This window comes from Physeter macrocephalus, chromosome 4 (assembly GCF_002837175.3).
Source record: "Physeter macrocephalus isolate SW-GA chromosome 4, ASM283717v5, whole genome shotgun sequence".
Lineage (NCBI taxonomy): Eukaryota > Metazoa > Chordata > Mammalia > Artiodactyla > Physeteridae > Physeter > Physeter macrocephalus.
In genome coordinates, this window is record NC_041217.1 from 10,104,760 (window position 1) to 10,129,632 (window position 24,873).

Genomic DNA, 24,873 nt, shown 5'->3' on the forward strand with positions numbered 1-24,873 from the left:
ATCCCTGGGATAAAGGCCAAATTATCACTGGATATGGGTCTATGATCGTTTTGATGTATTCTGTTTGCTAGTATTTTGTTGAGCATTTTTGCATCTATATTCCTGAGTGATATTGGTCTGTAATTTTCTTTTTTTGTAGTATCTTTGTCTGGTTTTGTTGTCAGGGTGATGGTGGCCTCGCAGAATGAGTTTGGGAGTGTTCCTTCCTCTGCAGTTTTTGGAAGAGTTTGAGAAGGATGGGTGTTAGCTCTTCTCTAAATATTTGATAGAGTTCACCTGTGAAGACATCTGGTCCTGGACTTTTGTTTGGTTGAAGATTTTTAATAATCACAGTTTCAATTTAATTACTGTGATTGGTCTGTTCATATTTTCTGTTTCTTCTTGGTTCAGTCTTGGAAGGTTATACCTTTCTAAGAATTTGTCCATTTCTTTCAGGTTGTCCATATTATTGGCATAGAGTTGCTTGTAGTAGTATATTAGGTTGCTTTGTATTTCTGCGGTGTCTGTTGTAAGTTCTCCTTTCTCACTTCTAATTTTATTGATTTGAGTCCTCTCCCTCTTTTTCTTGATAAGTCTGGCTAATGGTTTATCAATTTTGTTTATCTTCTCAAAGAACCAGCTTTTAGTTTTATTGATCTTTGCTATTGTTTTCTTTGTTTCTATTTCATTTATTTCTGCTCTGATCTTTATGTTTTCTTTCCTTCTACTAACGTTGGGTTTTGTTTCTTCTTCTTTCTCTAATTCCTAGGTGTAAGGTTGGATTGTTTATTATAGATATTCCTTGTTTCTTAAGGTAGGCTTGTATTGCTATAAACTTCCCTATTAGAACTGCTTTTGCTGCATCCAATAGGTTTTGGATCATCGTGTTTTCATTGTAATTTGTCTCTAGGTATTTTTTGATTTCCTCTTTGGTTTCTTCAGTCATCTCTTGGTTATTTAGTAACATGTTGTTTAGCCTCCATGTGTTTGTGTTTTTACGTTTTTTCCTTGTAATTGATTTGTAATCTCATAGTGTTGTGATCAGGAAAGATGCTTGATATGATTTCAATTTTCTTAAATTTACTGAGGCTTAATTTGTGACCCAGGATGTGATCTTTCCTAGAGAATGTTCCATGTGTATTTGAGAAGAAAGTGTAATCTGCTGTTTTTGGTTGGAATGTCCTGTAAATATCAATTAAATCTATCTGGTCTATTGTGTCATTTAAAGCTTGTGTTTCCTTATTAATTTTCTGCTTGGATGATATGTCCATTGGTGTAAGTGAGGTGTCCAAGTTCCCCACTATTGTGTTACTGTCGATTTCCTCTTTTACAGCTGTTAGCAGTTGCCTTATGTATTGAGGTTATCTTGTGTTGGGTGTTTATATATTTATAATTGTTATGTGTTCTTCTTGGATTGATCCCTTGATCATTATGTAGTGTCCTTCCTTCCTTGTGTCTTATAATATTCTTTATTTTAAAGTCTGTTTTTTCTGATATGAGTATTGCTACTCCAGCTTTGCATGGAAAATCTTTTTCAGTCCCCTCACTTTCAGTCTGTATGTGTCCCTAGGTCTGAAGTGGGTCTCTTGTAGACAGCATATATATGGGTCTTGTTTTCGTATCCATTCAGCAAGCCTGTATCTTTTCATGGGAGCATTTAAGCCATTCACCTTTAAGGTAATTATTGATATGTATGTTCCTTTTACCGTTTTCTTAATTGTTTGCAGTTTGTTTTTGTAGGTCCTTTTCTTCTCTTGTGTTTCCCACTTAGAGAAGTTCCTTTAGCATTTGTTGTAGAGCTGTTTTGGTGGTGCTGAATTCTCTTAGCTTTTTCTTGTCTATAAAGCTTTTGATTTCTCCATGAAATCTGAATGTGATCCTTGCTGGTTAGAGTAATCTTGGTTGTTGATTCTTCCTTTTCATCACTTTAAATATATCATGCAACTCCCTTCTGGCTTGTAGAGTTTGTGCTGAGAAATCAGCTGTTAACCTTATGGGGGTTCCCTTGTATGTTATTTGTCATTTTTCCCTTGCTGCTTTCAATTTTTCTTTGTCTTTAATTTTTGTCAATTTGATTACTCTGTGTCTCAGTGTGTTTCTCCTTGGGTTTATCCTGCCTGGGACTCTCTTCCCTTCCTGGACTTGGGTGGCTATTTCCTTTCCCATGTTAGGGAAGTTTTCAACTATAATCTCTTCAAATATTCTCTTAGGTCCTTTCTCTCTTCTCCTTTTGGGACTCCTATAATGCGAATGTTGTTGCGTTTAATGTTGTTCCAGAGGTCTCTTAGGCTGTCTTCATTTCTTTTCATTCTTTTTACTTTATTCTGTTCTGTGGCAGGTGGCTTGTAGAGTTTGTGCTGAGAAATCAGCTGTTAACCTTATGGGGGTTCCCTTGTATTTTATTTGTCATTTTACCCTTGCTTTCAGTAATTTTTCTTTGTCTTTAATTTTTGTCAATTTGATTACTCTGTGTCTCAGTGTGTTTCTCCTTGGGTTTATCCTGCCTGGGACTCTCTTCCCTTCCTGGACTTGGGTGGCTATTTCCTTTCCCATGTTAGGGAAGTTTTCAACTATAATCTCTTCAAATATTCTCTTAGGTCCTTTCTCTCTTCTCCTTTTGGGACTCCTATAATGCGAATGTTGTTGCGTTTAATGTTGTTCCAGAGGTCTCTTAGGCTGTCTTCATTTCTTTTCATTCTTTTTACTTTATTCTGTTCTGTGGCAGGAATTCCACCATTCTGTCTTCCAGGTCACGTATCTATTCTTCTGTCTCACTTATTCTGCTATTGATTCCTTCTAGTGTATATTTCATTTCAGTCATTGTATTGTTCGTCTCTGTTTGTTCGTTAGTTCTTCTAGGTGTTTGTTCTTTTATTCTTCTAGGTCCTTGTTAAACATTTCTTGCATCTTCTTGATCTTTGCCTCCATTCTTTTTCCGAGGTCCTGGATCATCTTCACTATCATTATTCTGAATTCTTTTTCTGGGAGGTTGCCTATCTCCACTTCATTTAGTTGTTTTTCTGCAGTTTTATCATGTTCCTTCAGCTGGTACATAGCCCTCTGCCTTTTCATCTTGTCTGTCTTTCTGTAAACGTGTTTTTTGTTCCACAGCTTGCAGGTTTGTAGTTCTTCTTGCTTCTGTCTGCTCTCTGGTGGATGAAGCCTCATATACGTGGCTTGTCAAGACACTCTATTCTTTGGAATCAATTCTGAATACATGAGGCAAAATTTTTAAAAAATAAATTTATTTATTATTTATTTTTTGGCTATGTTAGGTCTTTGTTGCTGTGCGGGCTTTCTCTAGTTGCGTTGAGCAGGGGCTACTCTTCGTTGCAGTGCACATGCTTCTCATTGCAGTGGATTCTCTTGTTTCAGAGCACTTGCTATAGGCATGCTGGCTTCAGTAGCTGTGCCTCATGGGCTGTAGAGCACAGGCTCAGTAGTTGTGGCACACGCGCTTATTTGCTCTGTGGCATGTGAGATCTTTCTGGACCGTGGCTCGAACCCATTTCCCCTGCATTGGCAGGCAGATTCTTAACCACTCTGCCACCAGGGAAGTCCCAAGGCAGTTTTAAATAAGGAAATAAACTGTGATGAAAATTACCTCTTACTGAGCTTTAGAGAGTTAATAACCTAGTGTCTTGTGTATTATGCAAAAGAACATGTTGAATAATATATTGCTACTTTAATTTCTGGATCGTTTTGAGACAAATCTATTGAAGGCTTACATAAAAATTAATATTTTAAATATAAACAAGATGAGCTATTTAAAAAAAATTAGTTTGAAAACAGTTTTTCAAACTAAGAATGAAAAAGTCGCTGGAGCATCTTACAAGTTATCTTGTGTTGTCTGGAGAAGCACATAGAATGACTGAGACATTGCCTTGCACAGATGACATTGCTGAATGTCTGCTGGATGAAAAGTCAGTAAATAAAACCAGTGGTCTTCTACTTTCTAATGATATTGTAACTCATAGAATTAAACTCTACTATAAATGTGAAGACTGACGCCAGAGCCAATCCACAGATTTGTACCTTTGTCTTACAAAGGAATAAATCTGCAGATGTGGAAGGACTTACTGCTCTATTTCTACTCATTATTTCCACTCAATTAGTATTAATGCCAATTAATAAATGAAAAAATATATTTTATAAGAATTCTTCAAAATTAATACAAATGAAAATTTTGCATGTATTGAATCCCGTGGGTTATCCTGGAATAGCTGTGTTGGTCTTTGCATTGATGGTGCAAAAGTCATGGTGGGTAAAAGTGCTGGAAGTTTGGCATGAATCAGGTCTCTGGTACCAGACTATATACAGAGTCAATACGTTACTTATATGAACATACAGAAAACAAAACAGAAAGTAAAATAAGAGGAAGAACAATGGAAAAAGCTAGTTTTTACAAAGAATGTGTTTGATGAATCGTAAATAATATTTACTAAATCTTGACCCATGAATACATATCTTTTAATATCCTCAGTGATAAAATGGGATATAAACAGAATGAACTTCTGCAGCAGACCAAAGTAGGATGGTTATCTTAAGGAAGGGTTTATGTGTGATTATTTTGTTAGGAGATGAACTAACTACTTGATCCATGGAATACCATTCCTCCTTCAAAGAACAATGTCCAAAAACTATGGTTTTCTAAACTTGCCTATTTGGCAGACATCTTCTCAAAAGTGAACAATATGACACTGTTACTTCAAGAAAAAGAAAAAAATTAAAGTATATGTTGCCAATAATAAAATGTGCATTTTAAAGACAAAATTGAAAATTGGGAAAACGTTTATCTTTTTAGTGACCTTGACAGCTTCCTAACACTTAAAGACTTTTCTGATAAAGTTGAGGTTGGTATTAGCAAATGTGATTGTTTTTCATATTGCATAAACTGTGTCAGCAAAGTGGATGCTCTTCATAATTCCGTGAATCAGTAATTTCTGAAAGACCAATGCACAGTGTTACAAAATCATGCATGGGTAAAAGTTTGAGATACACTGACAGTTCTAAATGTAACATAGTAAGAAAAGTTTTTCAAAATGATTTTAGCTTCCACGTTGTGACTAACGTTTAAGAACTACTACTTACTGAGTTTTGCTATGCCTTCAAAGAATATTGACAATTATCTGTAAAGGCTGTTAGAGACTCTTCCCTTTTCTCATATGTCCACATGAGTACAGATTCTCTCTATATACTTCAACCAAAATAATGTGTAAGAGCAGATTGAAATCAGAAACAGATGTGTGAAAACAGCTATTTTTTTATTTAGCCCCACATTAAGATATTTGCAAAATGTAAAACAAGGCCACTCCTCTCACTATTTCATTGGTTTTGTAAAATATAGTATCTTTCATAAAAAATTGTTATTTGTCTTAGCAAGAAGTATGTTTATTGTTATTTTGAATGAAATAATAGATCTTTAAAAAATGTCTTTTTTTAATTTCAAATAACATAATTACCTCTGTGTGTGTGTAATCTACAAAAACAGAAACATTGTGAGGTCCTCAGTACAATTTGTGAGCATAATCAAGGCCTGAGATTAAAACAAAATGTAAGAACCATAGCCCCAGCCCATGGGCTACATCAGTGAATGAAATAGAAGTCCTTGTCCTCATGGAGCTACCTGTGTTCTTCTGGGTTTATTATTTATCCTCTGTTTCAGATTTCTGATTCTTTCTAGAGCATTTTGAAACTAAAATGAGAAATGGGAAAAAAATAATTACAAATCATTACAATCCTTTTGTCATACTTCTTGACTTTTTAAAAACATTTCAATCCTATTTTTTTTAAAGTTTTTTTTTTTTGACGTGGACCATTTTTAGTCTTTATTGAATTTGTTACAATATTGTGTCTGTTTTATATTTTGGTTTCTTGGCCATGAGGCATGTGGGATCTTAGCTCCCTGACCAGGGATCAAACCCGTACTCCCTGCGTTGGAAGGCAAAGTCTTAACCACTGGGCCACCAGGGAAGTCCCTCATTCCTATTTTTAACCATTTTAGAGGTCATCTGCAGTATATTTCCTCAATTACTATGTAAAACTCTTCCAACTACTATCACCATTCTTATTAATATGATAATATTTTTAATTTGCCCCCTTATAAAATGTTTAGCATATCCTTATTTTCCTACTTTTGAAAACACATTTAAAAGTAAATTATTTTTCCTATTCAACTAAATTATTGCATTTTATTTCAAAAATTTATTTTGCGTAAATGTTAGTGATGCATGTTCATTTAGTCTAGAGATTTTATTTACACAGTGTGATAGTATTGACAAATTAATTTGTGAGAGTAGGTTTTTGGCAAAAAATTGTAGCAAAAGTTAATTCTACTAAGCATCATTATAAATGTTTATAATTATTATTTATCAGCAACACTGGTAAATTTGCTTAGCTTTTTCTAAGTTTATGGTGTAATTAAACAGTAGTTCTACTACACATCACCATGAAGTACAGAATATTAGAAAGAATCTCAAAGCCAAACAAAATCAGAAAATTTTGTATGTTCATGTCTTGAATTTATGCTATTACTTAACATTGTACTGTTAGTGAATTTATTTCTTAACTGCATGCAATTTTTTCTTGCATTCACATATTTAAAATCCAGTTAATGAATGCATTATTTGCCTACTAAGAGAATAGTTCTGACTTCGTCGTTTTTGCTTTTCTTCTGAAAATAGATAGCACCTTTATTTGTTAACAAATTGAGAATCCTATGTCCTTTCATGCTTTTTAAAATGCTATACTCTGAACCCATGCAGAGAGGATCATTCTGAAAAGTTGTGGAGCAATAAAAGAATGTGAGAATACCTAAATTATATCAGAAGCAAGATTTTTTTAAAGGTGAGGTTTGGGAAGGTATGTCATTAATTTCTTTTAAAAGTAGAAAAAAGAACAGAGATTTTTTCATTGTGAAAAATGTTTTTAAACATTCAGTTAAGATTTGATTAATTATCTGAATAAATGTGTAGAATCAAGGATGTTGATAATATTTGAAAGCATGTTACTTTTTTTTGAGAGGCTTGAAACAGACTAAGTGTCTCTGACATTATGATTTCATATATTTCTCTTTTGTAAATTAATTTGAATACCCACTTGTTTCATACAGTTTTTGGGGGATCTTTTTTTTTGAGTATATTTGGAAGAATTCTAAGAAAATCCCCAATGACCCACACCATTTTATAATCCTCACCCAAGGAGCATGGATAGGACCTGTTCCTGTCTTCTAACTAGTATACATCACAAAGGTGAGTTCTTTGCAAATGTAATTGAAGTCCCTAATCAGTCAACTTTAAGTTAATAAAAAAGAAATTATCCCAGTGGTCCTGACTGATGAGGTGAGCCCTTCAACAAAGAGTCTAGAGGTGAGAAAAATCTTTCCTAGTTTATCCTGGAAGAAATGAGTATCATATATTCTACAACTTCAAGGGAATAAATCTACCCAAACCACATAAGCTTGGAAGAGAACTTTAAATTTCAGGTAAGATCTGGACCTGGCTAACATCTTGGTTGCAGTCCTGTGAGGCTTTTAGCAGAGGACTCAGCTAGGCTGTGCGCAAACCTCCTGATCCATCAAAATGTGAGAAAATACTGAAAGCTGTTTTAAGCCACTGAGTTAGTGATAATTTATTACAGAACAAATGAAAACTAGTACGCTGAGTGTTCAAGTATTTGAGGTAGAATATTACCAGGTTTATTAATTCTTCACTTCCCAGGCTGGGTAGCTTATGACAGCAAAGAGATTTTGTAGAGTTGGCTAAATTAGAATAGCTGGGTACTCTGAGTGAGAAGGTTAAATTGGTTCTACTGACAGATATTTGGGTATATGTATGCTAAAGAAAGAATATTTGGAAAAAAAAGAAATCTCACAACAGGGCCAAGGAATAAAGCTTTATGTATCAAGATAACTATTTATAGTTCAAAAATTTCTATATATGATGGGCAACTATCATTCAGGAGAGGGTTTTTGTGAGTCTCAGTTGATAATAAGTGGAAGATCAAATATAAGGTCCAAAGGTATATAGAGAAATCAATATTTTGCAAAACTGGAAATTGGCCTCATATGGTATTCTGATTATTCTTAGAAAAATGTGAAAGTAAAATAGCCCTTTAAACTCTAAGATTCTACCCCACCATGATCTCAAGTTTCAGATATGTATGCATTACAAAAATTGTTAAAGGAAGTTCTTTGGACAAAAGGAAAATGACACCATGTGGAAATTTAGAAATACAGAAAATAATGTAGAACTCTAGAGGTGGTAAATATGTGTAAAATACATTAATTAAGAAAAATTTCTTTATGATAATTGAATCAGCTTTGTATTCTTGGAATTAATCCCGTTTGGTTGTGGTGTATAACTGTTTATACATCGTTGGATTTGATTTGCAAATATATTTTTGAAAATTTTTACATCTAGGTTCATGAAGATATTAGTCTCTAGTTTCCTTTCTTATAACTCTTTATCTAGTTTTGGTATGAAGATAATGCTGGCCTCGTAGAATGAGTGAAGAAGTATTCATTCTGCTTTTATTTTCTGAAAGATTGTCATAGTTATCATTTATTCTTTAAATGTTTGGTAGAATTCAGCAGTGTAACCATATGGGCCTGGTGCTTTCTTTTGTGGAAGGTTATTAATTGTTGATTCAATTTCTTTAATACAAAAAACCCTACTCAGGTTATCTATTTTTCCTTAAGTGGGTTTTAATAGTTTGTGTCTTTTCAGGAATTGGACCATTTCATCTGTTATCAAATTTGTGGGCATAGAGTTTGTTATCCTTTTAATGTTTGTGGGGCCAGGCATGATGACGACTTCTTTGTTTCTGACATCAGTAATTTTTATCCCCTCTCTTTCTTTTCTTAGTTTGTCTGGCTAGAGTTCTATCAGTTTTATTAATCCTTTTTATGGAACTAACTTTTGGTTTTCAGTACTTTTTTTTCTCTTATTTTACTGTTTTCAGTTTATTGATTTCTGCTTTAATTTTTTTCTTCATTTGCTTTGGACTTAAGTTGTTCTTTTTCTAGTTTCCTGAAGTTTTAGCTTAGATTTATAATTTTAGATCTTCTTTTCTATGATATGCATTCAATGATATAAATTGCCTCTAAGCACTGTGTTCACTGCACCCCACACATTTTCATAAGTTGAATTTTCATTTTTACTAATTCAATATATTTTAATATATTTTGAGAATTCTTTTTAGTCCATATGTTATTTAGGAGTATGTTATTTAATCTGCAAGTGTTTGAGGATTTTCCAGCTATCTTTCTGTTATTTATTATTAGTTTAATTCTGCTGTGGTTTGAGAAGATACTTTATATAAATTTCTAACTTTTAATTTTGTTTGGGTGTGTTTGATGGCCCAGTGTGGACTATATTGGTAAATGTTCCATCTGACCTTGAGAAGAATGTGTTGGAATGTGCTGTTGTTGGATAAAGTATTCTATAGATGTTAATTATATTGGTTGATTAATAGTGGTATTTGGGTCACTTGTATCTTTACTGATTTTCCGACTGCTTGATCTGTCAACGACTGTAAGGGGAATAATAAATTTTCAACTGTAACAATAGATTCATCTCTTTCTCCTTGCAGTTTTATCATTTTTTGCCTCATGTATCTTTGATCTGAAGTGTGCTTTGTCTGAAATTAATATAGCTACTCCAGTTTCTTTTGATTAGTGTCAACGTGGTATATCTTTGTCCATTTCTTTACTTTTAACCTGAGTCTTCATACTTAAAGTGGATTTATTGTAGTCAATATATAGCAGGGTCTTGTTTGTGTATTTGTTTTTTAATCTACCCTGATAGTGTGTCATTTAACTGGTATTATTTAGACTATTCTAATTTAAAATTATTTTTGATAAAGTTGGATTAATATCTAGTGTGATTTTAAAAAATTTAATTGTATAATGCACATTAGGTAAAATTTAACATCTTAACCATTTTAAGTGTATAGTTTAGTAGTGTTATATATATTCACTTTATTGTGCAAACAGTGTCCAGAACTTTTTAATCTTGCGAAACTGGAACTCCCTATCCACTCAACAATAACTAACCATTTCCCCACTCCCAGGCAACCACCATTCCATTTTCTATTTCTATGAAACTGACTACTCTAGATACCTCATATAAGTGAAATCATACAGTACTTATCTTTTTGTGACTGACTTATTTCACCTAGTATAACTTTCTCAAGGTTCATCCATGTTGCAGCATTTGTCAGAATTTCCTTCCTATTGAAGGCTAAATAATATTCCATTGTATGTATATACCACCTTTTTTCATTTATTCATTTATCCATGGAAGTACACTTGGGTTCCTTGTACCTCTTGACTGTTGTGAATAATGCTTTTATGAATACAGGTGCACAAATACCTCTTTGAGACCCTGTTTTGGGTTCTTTTGGATATATACCCAGAAGTGGAATTTGTGGATCATGTGGTAATTCTATGTTTAATTTTTTGAGGAACTGACGTACTGTTCCACATTGTGGCTTCACCATTTTACGTTCCCACCAAGAGTACACAGGGGTTCCAGTTTCTCCACATCCTCACTAATACTTGTTAGTTTTCTGGTTTTTTGATAGCAGCCATACTAGTGGGTATGAGGTGGTATTTCATAATTTTGATCATAGTATTTCTGTAGTGATCAGTGATGATGATCATCTGTTAATATGTTTGGTGGCCATTTGTATATCTTCTTTGGAGAAATGTCTATTCAAGTCCTTTGCCCATTTCTGAATTGGTTTGTGTTTTTTGTCGTTGCATTTTAGGATTTCTCTATATATTCTGGATATTGATTGTTTGTCAAATATGTGATTTAAAAATATTTTCTCCCATTCTGTGGGCTCCCATTTAATTTTATTTATAGTGCCCTTTGATGCATGAAAGTTTTTAATTTTGAAGTTCAATTAGTTTATTTTTTCTTTTGTTACCTGTGCCTTTGGTGTCATATCCAAGAAATTATTGTGAAACCTGAAGTCACGAAGCTTTTTCCTTACGTCTTCTTTTATAGTTTTACATCTTATATTTAGGTCTTTGATCCATTTTGAGTTAGTTTTTTTATCTAGTATAAGATAAGGGTCCAACCTCATTCTTTTACATGTGGATATCTAGTATTACTGGCATCATTTGTTGAAGGGTTTATACTGTGTTTTTAACTATTTTCACTTCATTTGTATTGGGGCGGCCCAAAAGTTCATTCAGGGGTTTCCATAAGATGGTATGGAAAACTCCGAATGAACTTTTTGGCTAACCCAGTATTTGTTCTTTCCCCCTCTATCTTTTACTGTCTCCTCTGGTTTAATTGAATACTTCATAAAATAACCATTTTATGTCCTTCCTTAGCATATCATTTATACTTACTTTAAAAGTTTGTTAGAAGTTGCCCTAGAGTTTGCAATATATATATTTAACTAATAATAACTCATCTTCAAATAAGCTATTTTTCCTCAAGTGTAGTGCAGGTATCTTATAACAGTTTTCCCAGTAGCTCGCTTCCTCCCCTTTGGCATTGCAGTCATTCATTTTACCTACCCATATGCCATAATCATCCAATACATTGTTATTACAAGCAGTTGCCTTTTTGATTCATAATAATTCTGAACTTTGTTTTAAACATTTCTTTAAGGACAGATCTGCTGATCACAAATTCCTTCTGTCTTACTTTTTCACTAAGATTAACCATAGGGAATTGAAATGAGGTCTTCCCTGTGATAGATATCCTCCTACCACTTCCCACTCTTATTTAATAAAATATCATTTGTATGACTTATTTAATTGTATAATTGCATAAGGAAGTAATGATGGAATTTTGGAGTCCAAAAAAATTAATTTATCATAGAAAGAAAATCCCAGAGTTTCAAGCTGAAAATCCCTGGAGAATACCTGTAAAGAAATACTGTCCTATTAATTTATTATATTATCTCAAATAAAGAATTTAGTGCCATGGGATTAAAGCACTAAAAGTCCCATACAGAATCAAACAAATGGAGGGAAAAAAAGCTTTCTTTCTAGCCTAGGAAATGAACTGCTATTGGACCTATTCTCAAATGCCTGTATTTTAGAATAATCAAAAGCTAAAATAAAAAAAAAAATTTTAGCAGTGAATAAATGTATACCTAAAACACAACAGAAAGAAAGGAAATTGGTTCAGGAGAAAAAGAAGGTGAATAAATTAATATAGTTACAGTAAAATAGAGTTAAAATAATACAAACCAAGGCCTTAAAATGGGAAAAGAATGCTAAATACACTCTAAGGAAGAGAAAAGTGAATTTTATTCAAAAGTGCATGTAGAAGATGTTAAAAAAAAGTTAAATAAGTCACCAGATATTTTGTTCCTATTTAATCTCAACCAATACCAAAAGTCAACAGATACAAAAATGAAGATCATTATGGAAAAAAATCCAAAATTTTAAAGGTTTAATAATGATAAGACAAAAACACAAAATTAAAGATAGTTTTAAGAAATAAGGCAGGTTAAAATGTATGCTTTAAGAAAAAAATCATACTATAGAATAATTAAGATGTTATCAGCTCACATTGTTACTGGAAAGATGAGGGGTAGAGATAATTAACCACAGACAGCAGTTCAAAATGGAAAAGTGGGTAAACTGAGATAGAGACAAAAATCAGAAGTTAATAACCCACAGGCCCTCATGCTCATTGTCTTCTGTGGGTTGGAATTTACTACAATAAGATCCTCAGGACGGGATTCTTCAGTGAAAAGCCAAGAAAAGTGAGCACGGGTACTGGAAAGCTTGCTATATCTGCTTAACCAGAGCTCTCCCACACTCTGAGGCTTCAAGGAAATCGTGAGATTGTATAAGGCTATGGAGTATTTGGTTATCACATATTCCAGACAACCTGTTCATTAATCAGTGCAGCGTGCATATAGTTAGTGGTATTAGATTTCCATTTGTGTTCAAATTTAATGTAATTTTTATTTAAATAAAGAAAATAGAAAAGAGAAAGAAAAAAATATTAACAACTGTGCTTCAAATGAATTGTAAGAACCAAGAAAAATATGTTCACAAAAGTGACAATATGCCATTTCTAATTAATCTTCAGAGAAACATTTCACAGATTGACAAATATATTTTTAAAAAATGAAGGAAGTTATTTATAGCCTACTCTTTCCTTCCAGTGTATTCCCCGTTGGTCCTATTAGAACACCAGGGTCCTGTTTAGTGAACTGTTAATGTTCGTGCATTAGATGGCCGTGATGCCAAAGAGTTAATGCCCCTCCAGAAGTGCTGACTTCTTCCCAATGATCAGTGATTGCTCCGAAGAAGTTTAGCTGAATGTGCTTGCAATTATAAACTAAATGATTCTTAGGAATACCTCTTCCATGACAAATAGCTATTCCCATCTCTCTCCCCCAGCACGTTATGAACCTCCCAACTTCCATGTGATTTCTCTACTAGTTCATTCATGAGAGAATGAAGAGCCAGATTGGACCCTTTAATAGCCTTTCCTTACTGGCTTTATTGCTAATGAGGGGATGTGGGATGAGTCAGTTCAGAAACAACTGTAGACTTTTGATCCTTGCATCGCTCTTTTCTGACCTCTTACTTGAATGATTTGTGAGGTTATTCTCTCTGTTGAAATATGTAGTAGTTGTTGAAGAGAGTACAGTTTACATACTTGGAGTGACTAGGTGAGTCCAACATGGGTCCAGGACAAGGCCTTTGGAGTCAAATCATCCTTATCTCCAAAAGCTTTTGCCTGTCAGTGCACCTGCCATTAAGTTATTCATTCATTGAGCAGTTTTCTGTTCCTTACTTTCTCAAACTGACGATCGCTCTATGCCGTCGTGAAGCACACAGTTCCATAGTAAAAGATGGAAGGTGCTTTTAGTTTTCTCAATAAAAGCTGTCCCTCCAACTGCTGGGATTTGTGAGGAGTGTCTGTTAGAAATTATGGCAAAGAGTATAAGAATGTCAGTTTCTGGCCTTGCCTTTTTCATTTCCTTATACCTACGTCAATTTGACCAATAGTAGGTTAAGCATAAGATAATATTTCATCAACATTACTATGTACAATATTGTATTAAAATACATCTGTCTCAACAAAAAATGTTATATTTTTTTAATATTGTTTAGCAAATACTCATCTAGATTCCTTAAAACTTTTTATTTTTCTCACACCAACATGCCTAAATTATACCAGCTCTGGTCTTTTTTTTAACAAATGTTACTGTAATTTAAAATGCTTTTTACTGGATGATTTTTGTGTTTCTAAAACGATTATGGAAAAGAAAATAATTTTTAAAATAAGATACTTCTACAGTCATAAAATCTCCACATGCTATTTTTGGATTGGTGTAAATGGTCAATTGTAAAATTCTTCCTTCTTTTCTTTCCACTCTAAATCAATATGTCCCCATTCCCAAGATAGATAATTGTTACCTGCGATTACCATTTCTGATCTCACCCTGAATTTTTGTCTTCTGGAGCCACTTGTGCTTCTCTTCTTCTTTATTTATTGTATATTTCTTATTAAGTTTCATTTCACAGAATATCACTTTTTCCAGAGTATCCTGTTTCATTACCTCTGTCTAGTTTACCTTTTGCCTGGATAGCCTGGTCTTTTTTCTGTAATAGTGGAGATAATAGACAGTCAGAATCATGATGAAACGTATTATATACTTGAAAAGTTTTTTAAAACTTCAAAAACACATAACATATGTAGAAGAGGTGCCCAGAATATAAACATACAGCTCTCAAATGATAATCAAATAGTGAACACATCTGTATGAGCACCACTGAGGTAAATGCACCAGAAGACACTCTAATGCTCTCCCTCAATTACTATCCTCCCTTTTCCCAGGCTAAACTTCTCATATCACAGTGTTTTACCTTTAAAAACTTTAAATGAACAGGAATGTTTAAAATGTGTTATTTACTTTCTTCTTTGACTCATTTTATCTGAGACTAAGCTACAAACGTAACTTGTATGTTATATTAGGTCATTCATTTCTATTACTATAAAATATTCCATGGCATGAATGTACTATAATTTATTTATGCATCCCACTATTGATAAATATCTGGGTTGTTTCCAGTTTTGAGCTGTTTTTAATAATGCTGCTGTAAACCTCAAGTGTTTATCTATTGATGTACAAGTCCATGCAGTTCTGTGACACACGCACCAAGGAGCAGAATGGCTGTGTTATAAGGTATGCATTTGTTCAGCTATGGTAGATAGTGTCACAAAGTTTTCCAAAATGGTGAACATTTATATCCCCACCAGCAGGATGTCAGAGTTCCTGTTGCTGTGTATTCTCGTCGACACTTAGTGTTGTCACTTAAAAAAAAGAAGTTTTTATTGATATATATCACATAGTAGGAAAACTGAAAATTTCAAGTGTCAGCATGGATAATATTAAGAGAGAATTAACTGTTAACAGCAGTATGAGGAATTTGGCTCCTGGTTAAAATCCTTTGCATGATATTTCAGGCCAGACCATAGGCCATTACAGAGGTTTTACCCGGCAAGCCTCACGGGAGAAAGCTGCCCTCCCCACACCAGAGTGGGTGCAAAACCAGAGCCCTGTAGTCTCTGAAGGAAGCTGCAGTCCAAGGTCTCAGTGCCATCCCACCATCCCCCAGGCCATCCATGCTCTTTGCATACTTGCATTCCTAGCCCAGATGCCTTGTTTCGAGGTCTTTTAACCTGGACCCTTAAAGTTCTTCATAAGATGCCTCCTTATTGGGAGGGTTGAGAAAGAAAGGGAAATCTGAAGACACATTTCCCTACTCATGACTCAGTATCCAGTACTTTTCCACTACCAGCCCTTCCCCATCAACTCCCTCTAACCTCATAGTTCATAAATCTGCCAGACTTGTTTGGGGATCCCTCAACAGTGAGAGGAGCCCCACATCTTCTGGATTCATCTGACCTATGACTGGTCAGACGTTCCACAGGGGAAAATGAAACAGAGGGAATAGGTGCTTTCCCAGTTTGTTTAAGCTTTTGCTTATTATACTATCTCAGTAAGTGATTAAAGGTTTTAACTCTTTCATTTTTACCTTGTTGCCTTAATCAGCTACTATAACACCTAAAAAGTCAGCTCTCTCTCTCCAGCTCAGCTGAGCTCCTGACACAGTACTTTACCAATAAGATACAGGGGTGTCTACGTTTTAAAAATTGCATATGACTTAAATTAATCAAATAAATCAGTTACATATTGAGCTCAATGCAAAGGTCTAGGAGTACAAATATGGATAAGAATCTATCTGTGCTCTTAAGGAGAAACATAATAAACCATCCATCACATAGGAAACCTAGGCCTAGGCTGGCAGAATTAACCAAACACAACACACAAAGAAGTAGTGAAGAATTTTATAATGAAGGTTTAGATCTTGATATTTTGAATACAGGGCATCTAAGCTAGGCTTTGTAAAGGATAATGAAGATTTTACAGATTATGTAGAACCTAACACATGCGAAAAAGGGACACAAAAGTAGACAAACATAGCACATGCTGGAGATCAACAATTAATCCCAATGATGGCATTTTTATTGCATAGGTAAAGGGTGTGGGAAATGAGGTTAAAATGGAACATTAGGGATGGGATGATGGCAGGGCCTTAAACATTCTCATAAAGGAATTAGTTTATTTTCCTGTAGACAACATCAAGGACAGAAATTGATGTTACCATTATTATTAATTTATTAATTTTTAGATAAGTAAATATCCAATATTTGTAGTTAAAGTTTTAGCATTCGTTATAAATGATGAACTGTGCATCCTTTGGTTATTTATTTTGTTCAAATTGTATTAAAACAGACATTTTTCCATTATTATTGAAAAAATATTTCGACTAATTTGTAAGTTAAATTGAGAACTTAAATACTATTAACAGGGTTCTTTTAGAGGAAAACATTCTTTTGTATAAATATGAATTCCAAGGTATTTAGGGAACACACACCATACTAAAGCTTAAAACAGCAGTTTTACAAAATTTGAAATATTGTTGAGATGAATTCTATTTCAATACAGATCTTTCTTTTGGACACTGATTTTGCTCTGCAGGTGGGATTTTTCTTCTGCCTTGTGTTATAATTGTGTATGTATTTTATGTCTTACACTGTATTCTTCAGCAAGTGATTGTGAGACTACCTATCAGTACTTTCCTTCTTTGTGTTTCTTTGTGGAAGCTTCTGGTACAAGTCACAGATTTTGGAGATGTTTAGTAAGTAAAGGTTAGATGATAGGATAGTGTAGAACCAGAAAAACTGAACCATCAGTCAAGTCACTGATGGTGATCATTCTACCACCCCATGATTTTTACACAGTCCTAAATGGTTTCATCTACAAATGAACTCTGTCATTCTTAAATATTCAATGGGATAATTTTAATCCTCACTTGTGTTGAAGCTCCTTTCCACAAATATCTACTTACATACATCTTCTTAACCAAGTCATAATCGAATGCTCATTTCTGAATAGGAAGTGATATCAAATATCATCATCTCTTCTTATTTCTTGATAATTGATACCACTTGATTCCTCTGCAGATTCCAGTAATGGAGATTATGATTTCATTTTTGAAACATCCATTCCTCATTAATCATTCAATAAATATTTACTGTACACCAACTATGTTCAAGGTAGTGCTCTATCTAGGTGTTGAGGAATAGAAGGAAAACAAGAAAAACAGAGAAATTTCCTTATGAAGTTTATATGCTTGCGGAGCAGGTAACATGCTTGTTTACAGTCCATTTCTTTGACTTCTTTCAAATAAACCTTACTAGGATCAATCACTTAGCTTTGAAATGGATTATTTCACTTCATTAAGAAACACAGACATTAGGTCATCATTTATAAAAGGAACACTATCCTTAATTCATACATATACACACATGAATAGTTAAATTTTATTGCTGATACTATTGTTATTCATATAGTGTGAATTTAATTGGAAGAATAATTTCAAAGCAGCAATTAAACATTAATTCACCTCTATCCTAAGCCAAGAATTACTTTAAAGAAATCTAAATAGGAAGTTTTTCTGTATTTTGTTCCTACAGAATAAAAACATCTTCAAAATCACTTAGGTGAATCACTTTTCTGATGTAAAATCCTAGTGTATCTCATAAAGTACCAAGTAAGGGTGCTGACAGGTATGAAGTTCACAAGTTATTTGGAGTCTGATGCTCAGAAAATAATTGCATGCTCTGTGCATCGAACTGTAAATTGGGTTGGGCCTATCTGTGTAGATTCACAGAAAAGAATTAAAGTCTTGAAGGTAAACGCATCGTCCTCTGTCGACGCCAAAGATATACCTTCTTTGAATCTGATATTCCCTAACATTCTCTTGCATGAATGTGTTGAAGTCAGATAAATCTTCAGGTAATTTATTTTGAACTATTAGATTCTAAGGTACTGTTTCAAATTTCGTTTTTTTAACCTTAATTTTTTTTAAATCAGAATGTTATTTTCCTAGGAAAATCTACGCATGCATTGCCCTCCAGAATTTTTCTCAGAAGTTGAATGTTAAGTGCAGATTTTTGAACTAGTAAAGCTGCTACTAAGAAAAGCATAGCACAGGATGTTTTTCCATTATAATAGAATGAAATTGATTTGAGGAAAAGTCAAGGTTTAAGGAAAGTATGATATTGTTGGAATGGTTGGTTTTATTCTAATTTGAAAATGTAAAAAAACCAAAAAATGTACTTTATGCTGGTAAATGTGGTAGAGAGGGGCAAAAGACTCAAGCAAGGTTGATAAAGGTTTTTAGCTGGTAGAGAGGAATAGTAAGTGCATGACTCCTTTTTTGATGTTTGACTTCTGGTAATTTTTAAGCCCAGATACTCCTTTTCCTCCTGCCTCTCATCTGGGAGAGCTGAGAAGAAAGCTAAGCTACTCCCTTGTTTGGTGCTGGTAGGGAGATTAAGCCATGCAGTTTTACTTTACAGAAATACTTCTCAGCATATTGTCTTATTTCATCATGCAATGTTTACTTACTTTTTGGTGGCAATACTTTCTGGTGACTTTTAAGGAAGTGAATTTCTCAGATGTACTTTGCGATAGTTTAGTTCTACAGAAGTAGTGTGAACTGAAGACATATGAAAATTTTAAATTTTAAAATGATGTCTTGTGGGCTGTTCTGAGAACTTAACAAAAAAAGCAAAATGCTTTCTAAAACACGCTCTCTGTGGTGGATCATGTATGAAAAAGTCATGACCACCTTGCTACCTAAAATATATTTCAATTAAATGAAACTGTTTTCAAAAGTCTTTCATAAGCAGCCTACATGTAGGGAGCGTGTAACAGATAAAAAGCAACCACCTAGGCACAAATGGTTAATAGGGCCTTTACTAGTACTCAGGAGGTAACAGAGAGGTAATAGTAACTCAGTACTAGGAGATTTTTTTTCAGGTAGCAGGGAATCTGGAAGTTAAGCTTTTGTTTTTCCAAATGCTGAGCTGCCTGTCCATTTGAAGTATCTCATTGAAATAGACTTTTTACCCTCAAGTTGATAGTACTTGATATTAGTCATAAGTAATATAAAGACTTTTAAGGAGTTTCTACAGTGTTTTCTTTTTTTTAATAACATCTGGGAGAAAGCATCATTGTTTAACAGTTTTTAGTTGATCGGTTGCTATTTGGGATATTGATATTAATTGGTTGTAGAATTTTGTGGCCAAGTATAATTTCCAGAGGCTTGACAACTACCCCAGGTTGATGTCCTGTAAAGCAGACTCTGAGGTAGGCGTTAGTGTGCAGGATTGGTGTTGTGGACACAGACTTGTGTAGAAAGAATCAAGATTAGGCCAAGGGAGATGTTGGGTTGCAGAGCAGTCACGACAAAGGCCTCAGCCAATCCAGTGGGAAAATTTGGAGCCGGATGGACCAAGAGTGTTGAGCCGAATTTGACAAAGTGGGCTGGACTTGCAGCTGCTCATCAACAGTCACTGCATGGGGGGTGCTCCTGAGAATGGGACATGACACCGTGTGAGGTGATTCTCTGCACCGGAGGGCAATCTCAGCTATGAGATGCCAGTCCCGTTCTCAGGAGCCGGAGGGTGAGGGAGAAGGGATGGATTTTGCTAAGCACCGTAGCATCTACCACAATCTACCCTTTGGGTTATTTGGTCCCATTTGACTCATAACGTTTTTGAGAACAGCTCTTTCAGGATTCTGGGGGACCTGTTCTCCTGGGGGGAGTGTCTTATGGTTAATGGGACAAAATATAGTCACCTCCTAACATTGCAGCTGTTCTCATGACCCCAACTGATATTCACCATTTTTATCCTTCACAATATGTACAGCAGTTCCTGCTTACCCACTGTTCCTCTTTCCATGGTTTCAGTTACCCAAAGTCAACTGAGGTCCAAAAATATTAAATGGAAAATTCCAGAATTAAACAATGATGATTCTTGTGTTGTTCCACTCTGTCCCACCTGGGATATGAGTCACTCCTTTGTCCAAAGTATCCTTCCCGTTAGTCACTTAGTAGCCGTCTTGTTTTCAGATTGACTGTCGGGGTATCACAGTGCTTATGTTCAGATAACCCTTATTATTACTTAGTAATGGCCCCAAAGCACAAGAGTAGTGATGCTGGCAATTTGGATATGGCGAATAGAAGCTGTAAAGTGCTTCCATTAAGTGAAAAGATGAGAGTCCTTAACTAAAAGGAAAAAAAAATCATATGTTGACATTGCTAAGATCTGTGGTAAAATGAGTCTTCTATCTGTGAAATTGTGAAGAAAGAAAAAGATGCTAGCTTTGCTCTTGCACCTCCAACTGCAAAAGTTGCATCCACAGTGCTTAATAAGTGACTAATTAAGATGGAAAAGGCATTAAATTTGTATAGTAAGATACTTCGAGAGAGAGGAGAGACTATATTCATGTAACTTTTATTACAGTGTATTTTTGTAATTGCTCTATTTTAGTATTAGTTATTGTTAGTCTCTTACTGTGCCTAATTTACAAATCACACTTTATCACACGTATGTACATATAGGAAAAACACAGTATATATAGGGTTTGGTACTATCCATGGTTTCAGGCATCCTCTGGGAGTCTTGGAACGTGTCCCCTGTGGATTAAGAGGGACCACTGTGTATTCTAGACCCCCCTCACTGTTGGACAGTATGGTATGTCTGCTTAATCTGGTGGCATACTGGTGGGATAACTCAGACCCTCATCTCTAAAGAATCCAAAATCTGGTGTGTCAGTTATCAGTATGTTGCCTCTCAGCTTCAATACACTCTTCACTGGATGCCTGGTGAGTCACAAAGGAATTCTTTTAAGCATTTCTGCTTTAAAGGGAGTGTGATGTTAAGCTTTCTTAGGAGAGTGCATTGGAGGGGATTGCAGGAGGAAGAGGCTCCACTGCTGTGCCCCGGACTCGCTGGGGGTGAGTGGTATGATTATGCCTCTGGTTATGAGCCTGGAATATTGTCCCTTTGAAACCTTGGCCTGGTGATAAACTCTCTGCAGCCCTCTTGACACAGAAAGCAAAGTCCCTGCATAATTTACAAGCTCTGAAGACCTCCTGCCTAGGCCAACACCCAGACACCCTCTGCAAGCCCCCATGGGGCCTGCATGCTGCATGCTTTGAAGGCCTCCTGTCCCACCAGTGCCTGGAGTGCCGTTGAGTATCTGTCCCATCACTTGTTAATCTACTGCTCCTCTACCTGCACCTGTGGCGAGTAGTCTATTGCTTATACAACAACTTCAGACCAGCCCTAAACTAGCTAAGCCAGGTATAATTCTGCTATCTGATGGATTGAACCATACCTTCTCCAATGAGGTCAGAAATCCTTTCAAATATGTTCTTTCTCAAGTACTCTCTCTCAGTCCAAGGATACCATCTAAAGTGTCCTTAAGTTTTGTAGTTACTTTTTCATCATAGTTAATCATGATACATATTAAGTAACCTGTTTAACCTACTATCTAGCTTCTGTCTCTTGATTGGACCCACACAGCTACACCCTGGTCACCATACCTTTCTCAGGTCTTCCCTGCCCTCATTATATGGCAGCATCTCTGTATCCTGTTGATAGTAAGATTCAAGTATTTTACCCTCTGCAAGCCAAGACCTCTACATTTACAGAGCTCAAAGTTGCAGGTATGGGAAGTACAGATCCTGCAAGTTGATCACTGGGATTTGTAATAAGTTAGGCCGCTCTTACATCTATTGTTAAATTCTAAGCTCCATGTGGTCTAATGTTTGCAGACCATATCACAGTGATTGCTTTAGAGTGTATATTGCATCCTGGATGATGGTGATCCATTCGTTAAAAGTACCCTGCCCGAGATGGCACTTCAGCTCTTTCTTCTGTAGGCTATCTCTTCTATGAGGCCAGCAGCTTTTAAGTGATACTGTGTGAGATAAGACTGGTGAATTCCATGGTCATGCGTCTACTACTTTTACCTCCTTTGCTATAAAGTGATTTCTTGAAGCCAATGCAGTATCATGCCTAATTCCATGCCAATGCATCCTGCACTTTAGCCCTGGGATAGTGATGCTAGCTTCAGATCGATGGGCACAAAAAGCAAACCCAAACCAAAACTTTGTGTCAGTGAAGGTAAGATGAATTTCTGCCCCTTCAGTGGTACAAGGAGTCCAATGAAATCAACTTGTCATCAAGTGGCTGGGTGGTTTCCTTAAGGATGGTTCCATATTGAGGACTCAGTGTTGGTCTTTGTTGTTGGCAAGTTTGACATTTCTCAGTGGAAGTAGCTAGTTATTGTTGAAGAATGAGGGTCTATGTGTAAGCTGCACATTGTGCCAGTAACGTGATAGCCACGCCATTTCTTTACTTGGATGTTTAGGTGCGTCTTCTCTGATGGATGACATGGGTATCTAGCCCACCTAATTTGCCCTCTGATTGTAACTCATGCCCAGTCCTAGATGTGTCATTTCCTTCCATCTTATGATTTTTCTTTTTTTTTGGACTTGCATAGTTGTATGACTTGGTGCTTTTTGCAGAGCCCATCTCATGATGAACAATTTTGACCACATGGTTTATAGAGGTTTTATCTTCAGGTGTTTCATCTCTGTCAGGCTCCAATAGCACACTAGGAGCTGTTCTTTTAAAAAGCCTATAATTCTCCACTGAAAATAGCATGGTCAAGCATCCTAAGCATCCATATTGTGATTCTCCCATCTGGCATTGCCATAACTGTGCATAGCATCTTCTTTTATCACAGTTACCTGATATGATAGGATATCTTATGTCTTATGGCCCATGTACCAAAGCCTCTACGTGCTGAGGAATCCTGCACCACTTTAGGTCCCACTTAGCACTGTCAGCCTTTTGTGTCAACCAGTATGTGAACTATAGCAGTATCTCCAGGTGTGAGATAGTACGGCTTCAGAACCTATTCTTTCCACTATACTACAGTGCTTTTACACTTACATTATTTTCTGAATATCAAATTTCTAATACCATATGCTTTAATTTTCCAAATATTTTCCTTCATTCTCTGCTTATATATTATATATCAGAGCTAATGCCAATTCATTAAAAATGCATACTGTGAACTATACCATACCTATAAAAGGGTACAGTTGACCCTTGAGCAAGGCTGGGGTTAGGGGCATAAACCCTCTGCACAGTCGAAAATCCACATTTAACTTATAGTCCGTCCTCTGTATATACACGGTTCCTCTCTGGATTCAACCAACCACAGATCAAGTTGTACTGTAGTATATACGATTGAAAGAACCCACATACAAGTAAACTCACACAGTTAAAACCCATGTTGTTCAAGGGTCAACTGTAGCTATAAAGTACGTGAAGTTTAACTACAAATGAAATGAACAGCCTGAGTGTATCTACTTAATCATATCCTGCTTCCTCCCTAACATAGGTAACAACGTTCCTGATATTTGTGTTAATCATGCCTTTGACTTTTTCATAGTTTATCTCCTGCATCTTTATTGAAAAAGCAGTATATTACTTAGATTTACTTGTTTTTAAACTTCATAGGAACGGAATTTTGCAGTGCATTTTTAAGATGATGGTAGCTGCTCTAACAAGCAAACTCTAAAATATTTAATGGATCAAAACTATAGACATTAATTTCTTACAAATTCCAACTGTTTCTGGTTGATGATGACTCTCCTCTAAGCAATTATACATGAATTCCAGTTTCCTTCCATTTTCTGGCTCTACTGTCTTCAAAAATTTTCTTTCAATGTCAACATATTCATCTGCATCAAAGCAAGGCAAAGGAAAGATCATGGAGAATCAAATATGGCATGTTTTTAAGGGCCAGCAGTGGAAGTGGTACATATTAATTCACTCTAGTTCCATCGGCTGCAACTCAATTACACATTCACTCTTTCAAGGAAATCTGAGAAACAAAGGGTAAGAGGAAGAGAGTGAGGTTAAAAGATGTCAGTGGTCAGATACCAAGAAATGGAGTCAAATTCCTCATGAAAATTTTCTCCTGATGTTAGACTGATGGCTGAAATATGCCATGTTTTATTTAATTGAACTCAGACATATTTAAATAAGCAAGTATGTTGCTCTGTGAGACTTTAGCCTGAGGCTAGTCAGGAAGATGGACATTACATTGTATGCCTAATTCAAGAGCCCGGCATTGCACATTCTGAGACGTAAAATGAGTGACTTGATCACTGTCAGTAATGTTGAGAACCATACAGGGAGGGTTCTGGTGAGACCTTGGTTTATGTTCTCAGTATATGTAGAGATGCGTTACCTTGATTTATCTCTTGAGTATGTGTGAGGCAAGGGATTCCCAGACTTCTCCACTCCAAAGACGGAAACTCTTAGGCAACGGTCCAAGAATGTAAAAATGTGCAGCTTGTTGTCAAGGGCATCTCGTACGAAGATTTCTGCCTGAAGTTTGGCCAGTTGTGCTGAGACTTGGATGCTGGTTCTTATTGGGGGCCTCTTTGTTTTCAGG